General features: G+C 34.7%; 1 long non-coding RNA gene across 1 annotated transcript; it reads left to right on the top strand.

Moving 5' to 3' along the window:
* The first annotated feature begins 822 nt into the window (after positions 1-822).
* LOC116422261 lies at positions 823-21,353 on the top strand. Its single transcript, XR_004232827.1, has 3 exons — positions 823-1,459; positions 2,991-3,126; positions 21,244-21,353. It is a non-coding gene; the product is annotated as an uncharacterized LOC116422261 (long non-coding RNA).
* Positions 21,354-21,603: the final 250 nt, after the last annotated feature.

Genomic DNA, 21,603 nt, shown 5'->3' with positions numbered 1-21,603 from the left:
TCAATTTCATATTTTCCATTCCTATTATATCCCTTCATATAAAACCTACCTTTTGCCAATAAGAATAGCCATTGTGAATTCTTCACATGACCAGACCCCAACATTTGGTACCTACCATCATCAGCCTTAGGCATACAAAGCACTTAATAAATGTCCCTTCTCTGCAAGGGGTCCCTCCAGGTTCTGAGTTCTGGTTTCAAAACAGACCATGTGTAATTTCTCTTCCATATAATATCCCTTGAGGGCAGCTATTATGTTTTTCCTGAGTCTGCTCTAAATATGTCCAGCTCCTTCAACTGTCCTTCACAACAGCAATAATACAAAGATGAAGGACTGCTTTCTTCAGATCATCTTCCAGGTTATCAATGTCCCATTTAGATTGTGTCACTCTCTGTAGAGAGGCTTTGAAAAACTATTCAAAGCCAATAACCTTTAGCCACTGGATCCTGGATCAGTTCAGTAAACAAAGCCAGGTCTGGACTCTCTTATCTCTCTTTATAATATCTTAAAACCAAGTTTTCAAAGGTTTCTTTGCATTGTTGTCCTTTTTGTGCTTATCACAAATACAGGAAATGCTACCTTTGTATAACTTTGTAGCCCCAGGCTCATATACTGAAGCTCTCTCAAGTGTTGATATGACAATGATAATGATGTTTTTTTTTTTTTTTTTTTTTTTTCCAAAAGTATTGGCAATTCATCTGGCTTTGAAGAGTCTTTATTATTTCACAGATTTGAGCAGGGTTGTTGGATGCTTAGGGAATAGGTCATAAGCAATGTGTTTTCTTTTTATTTAAAATCAAATGAAATTGTATTTAGATGGAGGGAATATGTTCATCAAATGTTTGGATGAAAACTGACATGGAACCTAAAAGCTGATTCCTAATAGCACTGTAATTAGAGAAGCCCTGTGGAGACTTGGGGACCAGGTGAAATATATTATCAGTAATTGTAAAACCATAGGAGGGAATGCAGAGGCAGCAGTAGTAGCTGGACTATTTAAGGACAAGGAAGGCTTTTACATTGCTAGGGATAATTAAGTTGGCTATAACCTTCTGGCTCTTGATTACATCTGGTTATTTGTAAGGGCATGGTTGAAAATGAATCTTCAGAGATCAAAAATGTATATGGTCATTCTACCCTCTGAGCTTTTGGAACAGTTTTCCCTTAAAGGCTGATGATAATCATTGTTCAGATACTGCTCAGGCTGTATTGATTATTACTCTGAGACAGTACTAAATCATTCTAAGGAGAAGTTTGAGAATTCTATGAGAATCCAACAGGACAAGAGCCAACCAGTTCTCTTTCCTTTGTCACTGTGGTGAGTTTGGTGCAGTTGTGGTACAAGCTTGGAAGGCAAAGTATAGTAATTGTTGGATAGTCCCTTAGCCAGTACAGACTCTTCAGATGTTGTGGTGGTTATTCCTCCATCAGCTACACTTTCATCCTCAGTATTGTACTGGTAAGTTTCCTAGTATTTAATTTGGGCAGTGGGGTAGGGATTTGTTATTGCAAATCTGACAAATATTTCTCTCTATAAAGAGCAGAAATTTATTTACAAAAACATGAACAACAAAAACTCGTGTGTGTGTGTGTGTGTGTGTGTGTGTATATATACACTTCATTTTTTATATCAAATTTGTGCAAACAAAAGAAAAGTGGCTAAATAAATAGGGAAACTAGTTCAAAGCTGGCTTTGAACTCTTTGAGCCACCTTTTATTCTGTTGTGTTTTTTTTTTTTTTAATGTTTTTTTCTTCTTTTCTTGGGGGAATAGCAGGAGAAGACATAGCTAAGTCTCTAAACCATCTCTAAACCATCATCCCTCTGTTAAGAGTTGGGCAGCATGCTTTAACTTCAATCTTCACAACAAATTGTTCTTCTGGTTCTGCTCATTTTGTTCTGTACTGGTTCATTTAAGTGTGAATCCTTTGTTTTCATCACTTAGGATTTCATTCTTAATATTCTATTAGATTCATATGCCATAATTTATTCAGTTATTGGCCAGTTGATTGGCATCCTTAGTTTCTAGTTGTTTCCTACAACAAACAGAGCTACTATAAATATTTGTGCATGTATGGGTCTTTTCCTACTTTTATTGCTTTAGGGTCTGTGTCTAGTAATTATATTATGAATTTTGGGGTATAGTTTAAAATGCTACATTGGGCCTTTTCTTTTCCAACAATTATCCAACAATTTTCTCTTTTCTTTCTTTCTTTCTTTTTTTTGTCTTTGAAAATCTGTTGTGTTATATAGAAGCTAAAGTTTGTTTTAATTTTCATTTCTCCTATTAGTGATTTGGAACATTTTCCCCTATATAGTTGCTGTTTGCTTTTTCATTTCCTTTATTCATTTTATCTGTGGTGATGGCTTTTGTTTATATATACTTGCATCATTTCCATCTGTATCTTGGGTATCAGACCCCAAGAAACTTTCTGCAAAGATTTTTTCCCCCTATTTAATTTTAATTTGCTTTTGTTGGTGCAAATTTGATGTAACTAAATTGCTTTAATTTGCTTGATCCTTTCTATCCCTCTAATCTGAATAACAATTTATACAACTTCTATAACATTGTGAATAACTTTTCACCTACCCACATTTTGAAAGGTATCTCCTTCTCTGGACCGTGAATTTTACATGGTATAACCTTTTCTATTTGGCTATATATTTATTTGGAGCTTATTATGGCATAAGTGCAAGATGTTTTAAATCTAATCTCTGCCATATTGCTTTTCACTGTTTGTTGAATAGTGAGTCTATTCCCCTTGTATTTGTGGTGTTACATTGATCAAATGCTTTGTTATTATGTTTATTTGCTATGTGTCTTGTGTTCCTAATTTATCCTATTAATAAACTTTTGTTTTTTTTTTTTTGCCAAAACCAGTTTTGATGATTACTTTTCCATAATATAATTTGTGATGTGCACTTTTTTATTTTCTCAAAAATTCTTGTCACTTTATTACTGAAGATTAATTTTATTTTTTTCTTCCTTAGCCACCCCAGTTCTCCAATTTGCCTTTTTGTAGTTTGGATTGATCTTGAGTAAATAAATTAATTTAAGCAGTACTGTAATTTTTGTTATATTGGGATGACCCAATCAAGAAAAATTCGGATCTCTACCATTTTTGAAGTAGGTATTTTAATAGTGTTCTGTATTCATATAATTTTTCTGTGTGTCTTAGTTGGTGGATTACCAAATGCTTTATATGTTTATTTTTTATTTTTATTTATTTAATTTTTGCTGAGGCAATTGGGCTTAAGTGACTTGTCCAAGGTCACATGGCTAGGAAGTGTGAAGTGTCTAAGGCAGGACTTAAACTCCAATCCTCCTGACTTCAGGGCCAGCACTCTCTCCACTATGCCATCTAGCTTCCCCTATAGGTTTACTTTTTTAATGGAATGTCTCTTTCTGTTCTTTTCTACTGTTTTATTTGTGTAGTAACTCAGGACTCACTTTTTGATACAGGTAAAATTCAATAAATAGAAAAATCTGAGATCAAAACCAACTTCAGACATTTGCTATCTGTATGACCCTCAGCAAGTCACTTAACTTCAGTTTCCTTAATTGTAAAGTGGGGATAATAATAGGACTTACTTCTTAGGGTTATTTTTGAGGAAAAATTAAGATATCTGTCAAATGATTAGCATGGTTCTTAGAACATAGTAGGCACATAAAGTTACTATTTTCTTCCTTTCTTCCAAGAGTGAAATGAATTACATCTCCTTAGGGATCTAGGGGGCAATCTTTAGGCATTGAGCTGCTACCGACTCAAGTCCCTATTTTGGTATGCTCATCCCAATGTGACTAGGACTTAGTATCTCAGTTCTGTTTAATTAACGAACACCAGCTAGCCTTTTTACAAAGGAATAATTTACTTTAAAGATGTAACAAGAATGAGATGGACACATGTTTCCTCCTTCTTTAAAACCTGGAAAAAACATTCTCTCCTTTATACTACCTTGCTCTCTGGGGGATAGGGGACTCAAAATTAAAGCAATTTTTACATGGCCTTCCTCACAATGAATTCACTTTTTAATGTAATATAGTCAATGAATGGATTGGTTTACATTTATGGTACTGTTGGATTGGACTGGGTAAGTTGTTTAGGATTTTCTCTACCTAAGGATCAGATTCCTTATTTAGCTCTTTCCTCTCCCTTCAAACTAAAATACAAACAGTACCTGGCACATAGTAAGTGCTTAATAACTGTTTAATAATTGAGTAATGATTTCTCTGGGGTCTGGGGTGACCAAATAATTGTCTACCCTGGATGGCAGATGATAACACAGTCCCAGATTACCCTACACATAACAGAAGTATGCTCCCCTCAACCTTTGAGTTGCCAGAAACAAATTATAACCCTTCCCTAGGACCTTAGGTATTTGTAGTATCATAAGAGAATTTCTAGCTTAACTCTTTTAGAAAGTGAATTTTTGGGAGAACACAATTGATTCCATTTTGCTCTATATTTGCTGTTTTGCAGTATATGACCTCTGCATGAACAATAGGATCCAACTGTAACAGCTGTTTCTCTTGGGTATCTTTCTTTGCTCCCCTAATTGGTACAAAAGCACTTAATTGCCTTAAAAAAAGAGTATTTCAGTTTCTGGGATGTCTCTTTCCCTTATCTAATATGTCAGTAGTTCCCTTTAATTGAATGAAACTAGCTATATTACTAAGGAAACATCCTTCCAGACAATGATACGTATTCTTTTTAACAAGTATACTTTATTTCTTTGTACAATGAGTTGCCATCTTTTTTTCCTCCTCTGTTTCATGTAATTATGGAAATACAAATGAATTGTGGAAATGAAATTTCCATTCAAATTAAGAGTCTGAGTGTAATAAAGATGTTATCAGATTTTTTTTTTTTCTGGCTTAATTGTCATTAGCTATTAGAACCTACGTCTACATTCATGAACAGTAGCTTTGTTTCATATAGTTGTTAATTGTTTGAAGATTTTTCTTTGAGAATTATTTATCCATATCTTTTGACTACTTCAGTGGGGAATGAATTTTGGCCATGCATTCCTGTTAACAAAAAATATTTATTAAGATCCTATACTAGGCAGTCACTATGGAAAGATAAAATTGAAAACGGTTCCTTTCCTGAAGAAGTATCCAATTTAGGGGATGCAAATTGTAAATAGTTAAGTGTCTAGATAGTAATTTGAAAGCGCTTGCTTTAACAAGCAGTGTTTCCCAATCAATGTGCTGAGGCTGAGTATCTAGAATGATTTAGAATCTCCTTTAAAGCAGGGTCATGCTCTATTGCCTCTGATACCTATGATAGCTTTTGTGAGAAGGAAGATAATAAGGGTTTGGGATTGAACAGTTTGTCTGATGAGGAGAATTATTAGGTGAAATTAGTGTTCCAGGCCATTTGGGGATATTCCCATTGTAGCTTGTACGAGGTTATGGTTAGTCTGTGACTCTGACCATGGATATTATCAAGGTCATCAGTAATAAGTTCTGTCATCAGCCAGCATGAGCTAGAAGTCAGTGAAATTTAGCAATAATTCAAAATATAGTAGTTTAAGAGTTTAAATGAGTATTTAAAGCTGATATGCAGAGAAATCGGGGTTTGTGTGAGCCAGACCTGAGTTAGGGTGAGTCCTGTTTCAGATTCAGCAATGGTACAGTGGCTAGATGTCTGGGCCACAGTGTCTAGCACATAGTAGGTGCTTAATAAATTTTTCTTTCTTTTCTTACTACCTCTGTTAGTTAAAAGGAGTTTAAACATAGAATGGAAAGGATATTCAGTCAGGATATAATAATGGCTCAGCTGAGACTATTTTACTTACCTGCCTCTGTGCTGGCCGTGCTGTTGAGAGTCAAGAGGACAGAGTTCATGTGTATTCCTGTGCCGACTTTGTATTTGGGTCACCAGAAAGCTATTGTTTGTGGTTTGAGCCTGAATTCCTTTGGCCATATAATTTGTAGGATCTTTTCAAGTGTTTGTTTAAAGAAAAAAAAAAGTCACTTAGCTTATGTGGGGTATCACCCTAGGAAAAACTACCCCATCTTATATGATATTACTACTAAAGTATTTACTATTCCTTTCTTAGTGGCGTTGATTAATGAGATAAAGAATAGGAACTCAAAAAAATCTGTCCTATGAACAAATTAATTTCTAACAATGTTTAATTAGATAAGAATATCTTCCATTCTGCAGATTTTACTATATTAAGTTTGCAGAAGACCTCCAGTTCTTTTAATTGCAGAATGAATAAATCTCAAGATATATTGTGAACCCTCACTCCCCTGGGTTGGCAAAGTGAAGAGAAGGCTGTAGATAACCTACTGATGGTCTGTGGAGATATCTGAACTGTGTAGGGGTGGGGAATACATGCAATTTCAATTATAGAAACTTCTAGGATTCACATTTAGTCAGACAAGTTGTTAAATATGATACTCCCAGATTCTTGACTTCCTATTTCTGTTTTATAATTTCCTGTTCTGAATCTAGGCTCTGCATATTGATTACCTATCTTAGTGATTTGTATATCACTTTGTTTTGGATGCCTTCATACCAGACTGATTTGGCCTTTACAGCTAAAATCAAATTCAAGAAGAATTGATTTTTTAAAAAATATTGTCAAGATTTCCCCCTCCCCCTGCACTATATTCCTTCCCCCTTCTCTTTCCAGAAAATCATCTCTTATTATATAGATTTTTTTAAAAGGAAAAAGAAAGCAAAAAAAAAAAAAACTTAGCAAAATTAACTGACCCATTAAAACAAAACCAAAACTTGGTTATATGTAGCATTTCACACCCATGAACCCCGGATTTTTCAAGGTAATAAGGAGGGAGAAATTTTTCCTTATCTCTTCTTTGAGGGCAAGCTTTTTCTTTCTTTTTTTTTTCTTTTTAATTTGGCAATATTAAATTTTGATTGTTTTGTGATCTTTCCCTTTACGATGCTGTCCTCATTCTATATATTGTTTTCTTGGTTCTGCTTACTTTATTTTGCATCAGTTCAAGTAAATTTTTACATAGCCTTGTATCCATCATGCTCATCTTTTATTACAGTGCAGTAATATCCCATTATATTCATGTACTACAATTTGATTAGCTGCTCACTAATGTGATGGGAATTTATTTCCCCCACTATCTCTTCACTACTATACACACACACACACACACACACACACACACACACATAATATAGTTGTAGTTATCTAATTATTTTGGTGTATGTGGAATCTTTGTTTTTGTCCATTATCTCCAGTCGTTCTGATCTGTATCTGGCTACTAGACTCAGATGACTCTAGAGGGGAAAGTGAGGCAGGTGACCTTGTATGACTGTCCCTCACTTAAATTCAATTCATTTGTATGTCATGGCATCACCTCCCTGATGTCATGGTACTCTTCGAAAAAGGAGGACAAATAACAGCCATCTCCTTGAGATATGTTTCCAGAAGTAGGATCTCTGGGGCAAAGAGTATGGATAATTTACACAATTTAAAATTTCTTTCCCTAGTTTTTGCACCAGTTTACAATTCTACCAGAAATGTATTAGTGTACCTATCACTCCATAACTCCTCTAAAGTTACCCATTCTCATCTTTTGCTATCTTTGTAAATTGTCTAGGTGTGAGGTGAATTTCAGGGTTGTTTTAATTTGCATTTCTCTTATTACTGATTTGGAGGATTATTTTGGATGTTGTTAATAGTGTATAATTTCTTTTGTTCACATCCTTTGACCCCCTTTTTTTTTTTTTTTTAAACTGGGGTTATAGATTTCTATTACTAACAAACATACTGTGTTAAGATACTGTGTTAAGCACTGGGAATTTAAAGATAAAGTGCAATACCCTTGAGAAATAGCCCGATTTGGGTGATAGAACATATAAATAGCTAAGTGCTGACATAATATTAAAGAGTGAGTACAAACAACTCTGGGAATTGGGAAGGGTTTCCAATAGGAGACAGACTTGAGCAGAACCTTGAAGGAATGGGGGAATAAGGAAGGAATATATTTCCTGCAGGGGGAACAACCTAGACAAATTTACAGAGGCTGGAATTAAGTATCAAATTCAGGAAGAACATGTAGGTCCGTTTGATTGCAACATATGAGTATGAGAAAAAGAATGATGTGTAGTTAGCCTGCAAAGGTGGACTGCAGCCAGATTCTGAAAGACTTTAAATGTCAAGTTGAGGAGTTTGGTTTTTTTCCCAGATGTATGCTTGTTCTCTTCCCAAATAGGACTCTGTCTCTTCCATCCCAAGTGGGAATTGCTCTTCTTTGTCAGGGGATTGGACTAATCCTTGAAACATAGACCTAAGGAGGAGGGGAAAAGAGGGAACTTGACATAGGAAATTCTGATGCTATGTAAATTAGAAGAAAAATAATTTCTGTTGTTCAGTTATGTCTGACTCTTCATGACCCCATTTGGGGTTTTCTTGGGAAAGATATTGGAGTGGTTTGCCATTTCCATCTCTAGCTCATTTCACAGAAAAGGAACCAGGTAAATGGGGCTAAGTGACTTGCCCAACACAGTGAGTCTCTAAGGCCAGATTTGAATTCCAAAAGATGAGTATTCCTGTTCACAAGCCTAGTGTTCTATTTTCTGTACTGCCTAAAAGACCTTTAATGTGGATTAATATAAACTAAAACATTAGATAAGAAACAATAGATCCAATGATCTGTAATAATGAGCTTTGACTCAGTAGCTAGGTGGGATGCAGGAAAAAAAGCATAGTTTACATTGCAAATAGTTCCTCAAAGATATGGGTGCTCTCTATTTCTTAAACCAAAACTTCCCACAAAATACATCCACACCTGAAATACTGCAGGTTTTCTTGCTTAATTTATCTTTAAAGTAACAAACAATAACAACTGCCAGTACTCAGGAGATTTTGAGGAAAGCATCTTTAATAATCATGGGCATAGAAAGGATACATAGATTTAAAATTGTTATAATTTCAGTCTACATCAATAGCAATAATAGCTGGCATTTATATAGCTCTTTAAGGTTTTCAAGACACTTCACATAATTTAATCTAATAAAACCCTCAGAATAACCTGTGAGAGAGTGATCTCTATGCCACAAGTCTCTTGGATCAGTCCATTTTCTTCTTAGCTGTCAAAGTGATTCTCATCACCCACTGCACATTCAATAAACTCTAACATTTCTCTATCTCCCCCAGGATCAAATAAAATCTTAAAGGCATTAAAAGCTCTTTTATTTGCCCTCCAATCTTTCCAATCTTCTTAATCTTACATTCCTTGCCCATAGCTCCCCATGTCCTCTGCAACCCAAGAACACCAGTCACCTTGCTGTTCCTCAAAAAAGACACTCCATCTTTAACTCTAGACTTTTCACTGGGCATCCCCATACCTGGAATAGGGGAAATCATCTCTGCCTCCTGGTTTCATTCAAGTCCCACCCCCAAATCCCATCTTCTACAGGAAGCCCTTCTGAATTCCCTGAATTATAGATTCTAGTTCTTTTCCTCTGTCGATTATTGTGTTTGTCTCTGTCTCTCTCAAATCAGTTAGGTAGTGCCATACCATGGACACAGTGCTGGACCTGGAGTCAGGAAGATGCATCTTTTTGAGTTCAAATCTGGCTTCAGACACTTAATAGTTGTGATCCTAGGCAAATCACTTAAGCTTTGTTTCCCTCATTTCCTCATCTTAAAATGAACTTAAAAAGGAAATGGTATCTCTAGTGTCTTTGCCAAGAAAATCCCAATGGGATCACAAAGAGTTGTATCACTGAAGAACAACATCAACATCCCAGATACAATTTGTTTATACATGTTGTTTGTATATGGTCTTCCCTATTACACTATGATCTTTTTGAGAGCAGGGCATCTTTTGACTTCCCTTGTGGTTAGACCAGCACATAGAATGTGTTAAATATTTATTGACTGGAGCAGCTAGATGACTCAGTAGATAGAGTCCCAGCCCTGGATTTAGGAGAACCTGAATACAAATCCAGTCTCAGACATTTTTCTGAGTCTATGTATCAAGTCTTCTATATGTCAGTTATCCAACAATGGAAGCCAAGGAGTTGGGTAAGTAATGATCAAATTAGATTTTATAAAAGGAAGGATAGCATGAACAAGGACTTGTCTCCAAGTTTTAGGATACTGGAATCATAAGGACCTTTTGAAACTTAGATATATATTTAGGAGGCATAAATAGAAATACAATTTTATACAGTGACTAGTAAACTTTATAAAATCAATACCATAATCTCTCTTCTTCCTCTTCAAAAAGCTTCTGAATGACTCTAGATGCCAAGTTGAGGAAATACACAAGTTAAAATATTTAAGGAGGTTTTGAGTAAATTGACAGAAGATAGATCCACAATGGATTGTTAAAGGAAACCAGAATGGGGTGTTTTTTAATTTTAATTTTTTATTTCATTTAATTTTGGGGAGCAGATATGGGATATTTATTTATTTATTTTAAAAATCAATTCCCATGTTTTCTCTTTTTTATTATTATTATTATAGCTTTTTATTTACAAGATATATGCATAGATAATTTTTTAGCATTGACAGTTGCAAATCCTTTTGTTCCAACTTTTTCCCCTTCTTCCCCCTACCCCTTCCCTCGATGGCAGGTTGACCAATACATGTTAAATGTTAAAGAGTAAGTTAAATACAATATATGTATACATGTCCAAACAGCTATTTTGCTGTATAAAAAGTCGGACTTTGAAATAGTATACAATTAACCTGTGAAGGAAATCAAAAATAGAGGGATTGGGAATTCTATGTAGTGGTTCATAGTCATCTCGCAGAGTTCTTTCCAGGGATGTTGCTGGTTCAGTTCATTACTGCTGTATTGGAACTGATTTGGTTCATCTCATTGTTGAAGAGAGCCGCCACGTCCATCAGAATTGATCATCATATATATTGTTATTGAAGTATATAATGATCTTCTGGTCCTGCTCATTTTACTCAGCATCAGTTCATGTAAGTCTCTCCAGGCCTTTCTGAAATCATCCTGCTGATCATTTCTTATAGAACAATAATTAATATTCATATACTACAATTTATTCAGCCATTCTCCAACTGATGGGCATCCATTCACTTTCCAGTTTCTGGCCACTACAAAGAGGGCTGCCACAAACATTCTTGCACAAACAGGCCCCTTTCCCTTCTTTAAAATCTCTTTGGGATATAAACCCAGTAGTAACATGGCTGGATCAAAGGGTAAGCACAGTTTGATAATTTTTTGAACATCGTTCCAAATTGCTCTCCAGAATGGCTGGATATGAGATATTTATTAACCTCTGGGTATTGCTATCACTAAAGACCTTTCCCATTCCCATTTTCTTCCCCTCCACAAAAAACCAAAATAAAACACACCATGTCTTTCATAATCCAACTCAGAATCCTCTGACTTGTTTAGACCAAAAATTGTTTTTCTTCTATGGAATTTCTTGTTATAGCATTTATTATCTTCTCCTCAAAATCTAGTCCTTAATTGATTATATTCTCTACTTTGATATTCTTCAGTAAATTCACTTCACTTTTGTCTCCAAACACAATAAATTTCTGAGGGTAGAGACTATACTTTTTTTTTTTTCTCCCCAAATTGACTAACTGCCTGGAAGTGAACCTAGGTGGGTGTGTGATAAACATTTAATACTTATTAACTTGTTGTCTTGACAACTATTTCCCACAAAACTTCCTTTGTTGCTGCTGACAATGCAAAGTAATGGCTTCAGAAAAAGTTATTCTTGGATTCTTAAAAAATGGCTTTTGAGGATATTTTTTAATTGTTTTCCTATCATTCTCTTTTTAATCACATCTAATCAATAACATTATAGTTGTGAACAAGATAAATGGGAGGGGGTGGAAATCTTAAGAATACATTTGTACTATTCAGCCTGAAACTGTAAGCCAGTAAGTATAAGTATACTGTAACTATATAAGTAACTGCTGGAAAACCAGATGCCCTAACAGAAGATCTTGGCACCTCAGCCTTAAGTGAGGAAGATCTTGGGATTCTCAGTGTGAATGGATCTAAGAGATCATCTTTTAAACCAAAATTCAGGGCTAAGAGTAGGGATAGATTCTGTGAGGCTAGAGAAGAAACGTGGAGTTTTATCACTTTTATATTAATATAGACAATGGGCTAGGACATCAACAATTGGGAAGGCCTGAATCAAATTGTACTGGTAGCTTTTAATTGGAGAGAAAAGAAATATTTAAGAGTTATCTAACAGTTAATAAAAGGAGGCTTACTTAGAGCATGAAAAAGGATAACAGTTTGGGCCAGTTAGGTGGTATAGTGGATAGAGCACTGGGATTGGAACCCGGAAGACTAACCTTCATGAGTTCAAATCTGGCCTCAGATACTTATTAGCTGTGTGATCTTGGACAAGTTGCCTCAGCTCCTCCTCTATGAAATGAAGTGGAGAAGAAAATGGCAAACCATTCCATCACCTTGCCAAGAAAACACCAAAATATGGTCAACAAAGAGTTGGACATGACTGAAATTACGCAAAACAACACCAGTACTTCCACAGCACATGTATAATAGTTCCTGTTTCCATATAAATGATTAGTAGAGCAAGATGTGGTGACTCATGTAGCTTTTGGACATTGAGGTGAAGACAAGACTGATTCTCAGGGCCACATGTGAACTAATTTCATAGGTAATAGAAATAACGCTACAACATTGGGCTAAAGAAAAGTTCATTTTTGCCAAGGCCAAAACCAAAATCAGTCCCTTGAAAATCTTCCACATTGTGTTAGATGTGGCTTATGATACCAATAATAAGTTCTGTCTGAAAAAAACAAATCAAAACAACTTTATCTCCATCAGACTCCATGGTTCTACAGGTCACAAAAAAAAAAAAAAAAAAAAAAAAGGATAGTTTGGTTCCCACTCCCATAGTTTTTCTTGTGAACGACTGGCAATTGAACATGTTGATTTGGAACATTGGAGAAAAAAGTTAAAAAAAAAATATGTTCAGGGCATCTTGTATTTTAAGGGAAAAGGAATCTAAGCCTGTTGACTTTAAATGATTAGGGAGATAATTCAATAGGGTATATATATAGGCTTGAGCCTTAGGTCCCTTGGCTTGTAAATTCTTTGCAACAACTTCTTTACCTTTTTAGGAAATGAACTATCACAATTACATAGTGATGGACCCCGATGCCCTTGTAATGCTCCTAAGACAAATTGTTTATTTATAGGAATAGTTGGAATAATATCAACATTGGGGCATTTTTTTTTTTTTTTTTGTCTGTACATAGGCAAGATGGGATATCCAAAAAAGACATTTCTCCTTTTTGCATAAGTCATTTAGAGGTAGGTGTGTCTCATAATTTCCCCAACCCTTCCTTTCCTACCCTTTAGCTTAAGACACTTATCTGTAAAGTCCATTCCCAGAAATATTAATTCATAAATAAAGAAGGGTTTGGAGTTAGTCTTCAGGCTCTGCTATTTCTGCACATTCAACCACTCCATTCCTTTGGACCTCAAATTCAGTAAAAGAGGAAGATGTACTGGACAATATGTGAGGTCCTTTCTCTTATTATTTTATGAAGCTATTAACAAAAAAAGTGACTTTCTTGGAATAATAGTATAATAATAATAATAATAATGATAAATTTGACCCTTAGATGAGATCAGAACTTCCAAGGAAGGCACTTTGTCTCCTCTGCTCATCCCAAATATGAACATATTTCTGGATATAACCAACTTCCCTCTTTGTCTCTCTACCTTTTTGATTGATAAGCCTTTATTTGTGAACTATTCTTGATTCCAAGAATGATTAAATCAGTTCTCTTTGCCTCCCCTCCCCCCTTTCCCTTTCCTTCTTGGTTCCTGGTTACTTTGGTGCTTCATCCACAATGCTTTCTGTCTTCTTTGCAATCCTCAGACAAAGTGAACATTTAATGTATTGAATTTTGAGTCATGTAGATGTTATAAATGTGCTGCAAAGATAAAAAGGACTCAGGAGTGGATGAAGTAAGTTGGCTTATTTATGGTTCTTGTAAGAAATGGATCCAGAGACAATCCCTGGGCAGATCTATGTCTATAGACTCAAGCCTTTTATTTTTTTAACTTGAAGTTAACAGATTTCTTGATCTTCTCATTGCATGTTCCTACTCCTTCATCATATAACCCATGTTCAAAAATGGTGGAAAACCATCTAGGGGAGGAGAAGTTAATATTAATTAACTCATTAAGCATGCACACTCAGTGCTTGCAATTACCTTTAACCCACTTCTTATTTTGGGGTGATTTTTAACAGTTTATCAGATCAGTCGCTCAATATGTTGTTTTGTAAGACTAACTTGGTTAGCTAATGTGACCTTTCTCTAAATCCTTGTCTCTATATGGAAATACAGCTCTGTAGATTGCTAACAAATGACATACAAATTAGCTAGCATGTATTTTCATGATAGTTTCTTTTCTTTTTAAGTGAATTTGCCCTGTTCGTTTTTGGCTTCTTGAGTAGGAATAATTTAATTTCCTCTCATTTACCCCAAATTAATTTTGTATGGATAATTAAACCCAGATTTGAAGTATATATTATTTTGGGGATGTCGATGGATTTTTCCTTTGAATTTTAGAGTATCGTGTATAAGACTTGTTAAGTTTTTTGAGGGGAGAGAGATCTTGTGTGGTTGCAATATTTTCTCACTCTTTTGATATTTCTATTCTATGGCTCTTGTAAGCTATAGCATTTGTTCATTCTTTTGTGGCTTCTTTTTGGTTGTTTACTCACTTTCAAAAGTTTCTGCTTGATTTTTTTTGTAGATGTTTTTCTTGTAATTAATGCTTTCCCATCCCTTCTTTATTTATTTATTTTTTAATTTATTTGGTGAATTTCTTGTTATTTTGTGGGGATAGAGGGAAATGGGATTAGATAGTATTTCTTACTCTTCCATCTTTCCAGAACATCCTTATGAACCTGTTTTATGGTTTTATAATGGTATTTATGGTTTTATGGTTTTATACTGGATTAAGTAAAGAGACAACTTTCCAAAGTTCCATGTTGAATAAGACTTGGAAAATCTTTCATCTTTAAAAAAGGACAAGGAGAACCTAGTCAAGTCTGGATCAAATTTTTTGAGTTTTCTTTTGAGGTGCTAGTAACATTCCTGGGATACCAATGTCTTGACATTATAATGAAAGAGATGAGGGAAGGAAGATTCTGCCCTCTATGAGAATAATAGCACAAAAGCTATATCAAGCATAAGGCAAATGTCTTGAAGATTCAAAAAAAAAAAAAAAAAAAAAAAAAAAAAGTCTTCCCAGAGCTGTGAGTTTCTTTTGTTGAATTTTCTAAGGTTGAAACCACTTTACCTTGGAAAACCTATGCACTTGTGGGAGAATATATCACAGATTTTGGGGGGTTATTTTGTACCAAATATTCCACTGTAGTAAAAGCTATTTCTAAAAGTTTATGAAGTCTGGTTGACTATTACTGATAATGAAGGGGAAAGTACACTCACAGAGGGAGGTTTTCTAGTTACAGTTTTTGAAAGAGATTCCCAAATTCCTTTGAACCCTGAGGGTGGTAATAACCATACTATGGGTGCACAAGCTGAACTAGTAGGGAGGGTTGGGGGAAAAAAAAATCTAGAGTATGCGTTACATAAATTAATAGAGAATAAATACAAAGAAGTTAAATCTAAGATAGGTTGACTTAGGCATTAACATAACCCCAACAACCTGATCTTAAATATTTGTCATCAAGAAATCATAAACAGCCACCAAGTCTTCTTAATAGGTACCTAGTCAGACTCATTAGCATAATGTGGATCAAGTACTTGCTGGATATGTAGCAAAGGCTAAAGTTAGAATTTGACAATTCTGTTCAAGGGAATTAATGAAAAAAAAATCAAATGATGGTGGCTTAGCTGTACCAGATCTAAAACTATATTATAGAGCAGCAGTTACCAAAACTATTTGGTATTGGCTAAGGAATAGATTAGTTGATCAGTGGAATAGATTAGGTTCAAGGGATAAAACAGTCAACAAATATAGCAACCTAGTCTTTGACAAACCCAAAGATCCCAGCTTTTGGGATAAGAACTTACTGTTTGATAAAAATTGCTGGGAAAATTGGAAACTAATATGGCAGAAACTAGGCATTGATCCATACTTAACGCCGTACACCAAGATAAGGTCAAAATGGGTTCATGACCTAGGCATAAAGAATGAAATTATTAATAAATTAGAGGAACATAGGATAGTTTACCTCTCAGACCTGTGGAAGGGGAAGGTTTTATGACCAAAGCAGAACTAGAGATCATTACTGATCACAAAATAGAAAATTTCGATTATACCAAACTGAAAAGTTTTTGTACAAACAAAACTAATGCAGACAAGATTAGAAGGGAAGCAATAAACTGGGAAAATATTTTTACAGTCAAAGGTTCTGATAAAGGCCTCATTTCCAAAATATATAGAGAATTAACTCTAATTTATAAAAATCAAGCCATTCTCTAATTGAAAAATGGTCAAAGGATATGAACAGACAATTCTCAGATGAAGAAATTGAAACTATTTCTAGTCATATGAAAAGATGCTCCAAGTCATTATTAATCAGAGAAATGCAAATTAAGACAACTCTAAGATACCACTACACACCTGTCAGATTGGCTAAGATGACAGGAAAAATAATGATGATTGTTGGAGGGATGTGGGAAAACTGGGACATTGATTCATTGTTGGTGGAGTTGTGAACGAATCCAACCATTTTGGAGAGTAGTTTGGAACTATGCTCAAAAAGTTATCAAACTGTGCATACCCTTTGATCCAGCAGTGTTACTACTGGGATTATATCCCAAAGAGATTATAAAGAAGGAAAGGGACCTGTATGTGCACAGAATGTTTGTGGCAGCCCTTTTGTAGTGGCTAGAAACTGGAAACTGAATGGATGTCCATCAGTTGGAGAATGGCTGAATAAATTGTGGTATATGAAAATTATGGAATATTACTGTTCTGTAAGAAATGACCAACAGGATGATTTCAGAAAGGCCTGGAGAGACTTACACGAACTGATGCTGAGTGAAATGAGCAGGACCAGGAGATCATTATATACTTCAACAACAATACTAGATGATGACCAGTTCTGATAGATCAGGCCATCCTCAGCAACGAGATCAACCAAATCATTTCTAATGGAGCAGTAATGAACTGAACTAGCTATACCCAGAAAAAGAACTCTGGGAGATGACTAAAAACCATTACATTGAATTCCCAATCCCTATATTTATGCACACCTGCATCTTTGATTTCCTTCACAAGCTAATTGTACAATAATTCAGAGTCTGATTCTTTTTGTACAGAAAAATAATGTTTTGGTCATGTATACTTATTGTGTATCTAAGTTATATTTTAATATATTTAACATCTACTGGTCATCCTGCCATTTAGGGGAGGGGGGGGGGTAAGAGGTGAAAAATTGGAACAAGAGGTTTGGCAATTGTTAATGCTGTAAAGTTACCCATGTATATATCCTGTAAATAAAAGGCTATTAAATAAAAAAAAATAATGACAATTCTGAACATGATACTTTAAAAAATAAATGCAAATTTTTATATTTCATTTCAATCAATTTATTTTCATTTCTACATCACTTAAATTCTAGTTTTGGTTGAATAATTATGCTCTGAGCCTGAAGAAAAATGTTGTGAACATCCCAAAGGATATGTCAGAATGTTAATAGGAATCATTATTTAAATTATTTGAGAGACAACTCTCTGGACTTTGATTCTTCTAAGAAGAGAAACCATCTTATTAATAAAATCAATTTGCATTTTATTGAATTGGATGCTGAGAAGGGGAATTGTTTGTCAGTGATTTTATTGATAGTTATTTAATGATCTATTCTTTGGTCTCCAACATTAAAGCCAAGTAAAGCTGTATGCTTGCTTTCCTTCTGACTCAATCTCTAATCATCTACTATGCTTAGATTTACTTTTGAATCTCAAAACATTTTGTTGCAATAGAAGCCTTGCTATTTTGGAGTAAGTTCTAATGACATATTTTCCCTTTAATTTATTTTAAAAATATTGAGAAAACTCGGATGTGTATTTAAACTTTCCAGGCATGTTTTGTACTATAACAAAGTTTCTCAGAGTATTTCTTGGAAGATTCTCTTGCAACAATAGTAAACCTCAAGGGACCACAATAAAGCATCTCAATTGGTTGGCTAGTAAGAAATGGGTTAGAGGAGGGAAGCTTATCATAAATTTCTGCTGCAGTAAAGAATAAAGCAGATAAACATTGCCCATATTATCACCTTGGGGAGAAATAGAACAAATGAAAACTTACTCTTTTTTCCTCTCCTCAACATCACATCAGAAGAAAGTTTGCCCATCAAATCATGCTTTCTAAATTTATCTGCAAAGGGGCTTTCCTGTTCAGTGGAATCTTTGTAAGATTTTCCCTGGTGCTTTCAACAGAAATTTCATTTTTTTAAATCTATTCCAGGAATAAATCAAAATATTTTGGACAGCAACTGTAGGAAGTTGCTTCAACAAATTTATTGAATGGTGCTATATTCAAATTATATTATAAACAGCTTGGGGAGGGAGAAGATTGTGGAGGTAATTAAGTTTAATGAAACAAGTTTCCTTTCCTTAGAGCAAAAAGAATTAGCAGAGCAAGTGAGAAGGATTTACTCCAGAAAACAGAAAAATCTTGGGGAAAGAGAATCTAATAAATACATACAAGAAGTACAACCAGCATATTAAGAGAGCCTTGAAGAAGGAGAGATTTCTTTTAAGGAAAGGATTAGGGAAAGTTTACTAGAAGGAGGATTTGAGTTGGGCTTTGAAGGATAGGACTTCAATACATGGAGAAAGGGTAAAAAAGCATCCTATCAAGGGAAAGATAGATGAAAATGCAGAACTAGTTCAGTGAATGGTCTGGTCTCCATAGTTCTCTCTTTGGATAGGGGTGGCACTTTCCATCCCAAGTCTATTGGAATTGCCTTGAATCACCACAATTGTTGAGAAAAGCCAAGTCCATCACAGTTGATTATCACATAATCTTGTAGTTACTATGTACAATGCTCTCATGGTTCTGCTCACTTCACTTACCATCAGTTCATGTTAAGTCTTTCCAGGGTTTTCTGAATCTCTGTTAAGCTATAGGTTTAAATCAAGCAATGTGATATTTCCTTCTGATCTAGACCATTCATTGAACTAGCTCTGCATTTTCATCTATCTTTCCCCTTGATAGGATGCTTTTTTACTCTTTCTCCATGTATTTTCACTTTTTGTTTGCTTATTTTTTTTCTCTCTCTCTCATTTTTTCCCCTTTGGATCTGATTTTTCTTGCACAGCATGAAGAATATGGAAATGCATTTAGAAGAATTGCATATGTTTAATTTCTATCTGATTACTTGCTATCTTGGGAAGGAAAGAGGTGGGGAAAGAGGGAGAAAAATTTGGAGCCCAAGGTTTTACAAAAGTGAATGTTGAAAACTACCTTTGCATGTATTTAGAAAAAAAATGCAATACTATTAAAAAAAAATCTATAGCTCTAGCAATCAAAGATAAAGCAGGATAGCTTCTGGTCAGGGTGAAATTATGAAACACATTGAATTCCTTGTCAAGGGACTGTGGAATATAGCAGAGGGAGAAAGGAAGGAAGCAAACATTTATTATGCTCCTAATGTGTGTCAGGCATTGTATTGAATGCTTTACAAATATCTCATTTGATCTTCACAATAACTTTGGGAGATAGGCCCTATCATTACCCCCAACTTATTGATGAGGATATTGGGGCTAAGGGAGGTTAATTTCTCAAGTTATAAAGCTAGTAAATGTCTAAGATAATATTTGAATTCAAGCCCTTTATTTGCTATCACCTCGTACCTCCAGATAGTGATGCACCTAAAGTTGGGATGAACTACATCTCAAAGCTCTTTCTATTCTTACTAGTGGAGTAGCCACTGACAAATTACCTAATATGAATTTGTGTTTCTCGTTAGTAAAATTGGGGTAATAATTTTTGTTGTTCAATTGTTTAATCCTTGTTTGACCCTTGATGATTCTTTTTGGGATTTTCTTGACAAAGATAATGGTTTGCCATTTCCTTCTCCAGCTTATTTTACAGATGAGGAAATTGAGGCAAACTAAGAGAGTGAAGTGACTTGCCCAGGATCACACAGCTAGTGTCAGAAGCCAGATTTGAACTTGGGGAGCTTGATCTTCCTGACTCCAGACCTAATATTGTGTCCACTGTGTCACCTAACTGTTGCATGGGGTTAATTACATTCATAGTTCTTCTCTCACAGAGTTATTGAGAGTCTAAAATGAAATAATGATTTTAAAACACTATAGCAATGTCAACTATGATGGTGATGTGATTGTCATGATGTCACTGGTAAAGATGATGATGCATAATAAGAGTTTTGATTTTATTCATTAAGCAATAGGGAGCCATTGAAGATTTGAAATACAGTAAAATGCATTTATTAAGCTCATACTATGACTCGGACACTAAGCATTAGAATCACAAACTTTTTCTGGTCAGAGGCATGTAAAATGAAATGAAAACAGTAAAGGCTGAAAAGAATTTTATTTATTTATTTTTTTTACTTCAGAAGGAATGTGGGTTTGAATGTAGGGACAATGGGAATGAAGAAGAGGGCATAACCGTGAAATACCATGGAGGAAAATCAGTTAGATTTTATAACATAATATTATGGAATTATCCACAAGATCACAGATTTAGAACTTGAAGGGACTATTGAGATGATGAGTCTATAGTTTTAGAAATCTTAGAGTCATCAATTAACTCCATTTTGCAAATGAATAAACTGATTTCCAGAGAAAGTAAATATATATATATATATATATATATATATATGAAATAAATAAAAGAGGTGCAATAGAAACTAGGATTCTGACCCCAAATCTAGCATTTTCTCCATTGGGGGACCATACTGTCTCCCTTAACAATTGGCATCTGATTAGTTTGGGTCTGTTTGAGGACTATAGAGATTAAGCGGAAAGAGTGGATGTTTGGACAAGTGACTAACTGGCCATTGTTTAATTAGAGCATGTTTTTGCCTATTGAAGGAACACTATGAAAAAGTGTGCTGGAGTTAGTGAAATGCTTAAAATTTTCATTTTCCCTCTGTTTTATTTATCCTTGATAAAAAGAGGCAGTTTGTTACCAACTTTTTTTTTTGTTATAATTTTTAATTTAATTTGTGACTTTGACAACACTTTCAAACTCATGTCCTGCTGGAATCATGGTGGGTGTGGAATAAAAAAAAATTGCCATCTGTTTCAGAATCCCTGCTAAAAAGGCACAAGGCCTTTGAAGAACTAAAGGCCAAATATCTGAAGAAGGTGGCTGTAAAAAAAAAAAAAAAAAGTTTTGGAAAATTACCTATGAAAAAACTGCCTACCACATAGAATACAGATAGATGCACAGAAGTGAGATTTAACTGACTGGAATCACAGTAATTACTATGTATCTGCCAAACACAACTTTAGCTTTTGTTATCTCCAAAGTCTAAAAAAAGGTAAGCATGGAAACTTTGATATCATCAAGTACTTATTGGCATATATGTTGAACTCACAAAGGATTTAATTAGCTTACTGAGGATCATAGAAACGTGCTGTCTGGGGCTACTTAAACTTTAAATAT

This window comes from Sarcophilus harrisii, chromosome 3 (assembly GCF_902635505.1).
Source record: "Sarcophilus harrisii chromosome 3, mSarHar1.11, whole genome shotgun sequence".
Classification (NCBI taxonomy): domain Eukaryota; kingdom Metazoa; phylum Chordata; class Mammalia; order Dasyuromorphia; family Dasyuridae; genus Sarcophilus; species Sarcophilus harrisii.
This window is presented reverse-complemented; position numbering and strand designations above follow the sequence as displayed.